This window comes from Octodon degus, unplaced genomic scaffold (genome assembly GCF_000260255.1).
Source record: "Octodon degus isolate 3935 unplaced genomic scaffold, OctDeg1.0 scaffold00038, whole genome shotgun sequence".
Classification (NCBI taxonomy): domain Eukaryota; kingdom Metazoa; phylum Chordata; class Mammalia; order Rodentia; family Octodontidae; genus Octodon; species Octodon degus.
Genome location: NW_004524614.1, coordinates 5,072,831 through 5,073,737, shown reverse-complemented (window position 1 = coordinate 5,073,737; position 907 = coordinate 5,072,831).

Genomic DNA, 907 nt, shown 5'->3' with positions numbered 1-907 from the left:
ACATGATATCCTGTCCAAACAAGAATTTGTTTTGTATGGCCTAAGCAACCTACCATCCACAGAAAGCCTATAGTTGGATTTCTAGAACAAACCAAGGTTCAAGCCATTTAGATTATAACTGGCTGCCAGTAGAGGGCAGAACAGGATCAATATTCAGTGTAGGACGATGTGGCAAAATAGCTGCCCTAGGCAATGCCCTAGCTTCTATAAGGGTGAGAAAAGACTTGCAGACAAGAGAAACAGCATTAATAAAGGGAACAATATTGACACACACACATACGCACACAACTTGAACCCGGTCAGGACTGATTCATGCTAAAAATGAAACAGTAGACTATGGGTGATCTGTGCTGTGAATGAGAAGCTTTTGAGAGGCCCTAGGTTCAATCTCCAGCACCTCACCACCAGAAAAATGAAAGAACAGTAAAATGATAAAGACAGTAATTTGAAAGAGTTAAGAAATCCTTTTTTTAACAGGTATACTTGAAGTTTAAAACTGAAGGATCAGAAAGAAGCAGCTGAGATCCAGAACAGGTTTCTCTGAGAAAACAGGTTTTTCTAACCTGAGGCTAGAATGAACTTGATATTTGGGGGCACAGAAAGACCGAGATGATTGGAGAAAATGGAAAAGTGAAAGGCATGGGGGAATGGAGGCAAGCAAAAGTCAGATCCTGAGGAGATTTTCTAGCATAATAAAGACATCAAGGTTGGGGTGTGTGGCTCAGTGGTAGGGCATTTTCCTGGAGTCCTGGAGCCCAGGGTGCCATACCCAACACCACATCCCACCAAAAATGTGGGAATTTAAGCTCAACTGCCTATGTTATAAGGTAATAATATTATTAAGTTTCTCTTCTGGAGGGTTAACAACTTAAGTTTGCAGGCCAAAAATCAGAGAAAAAGAAGGGCT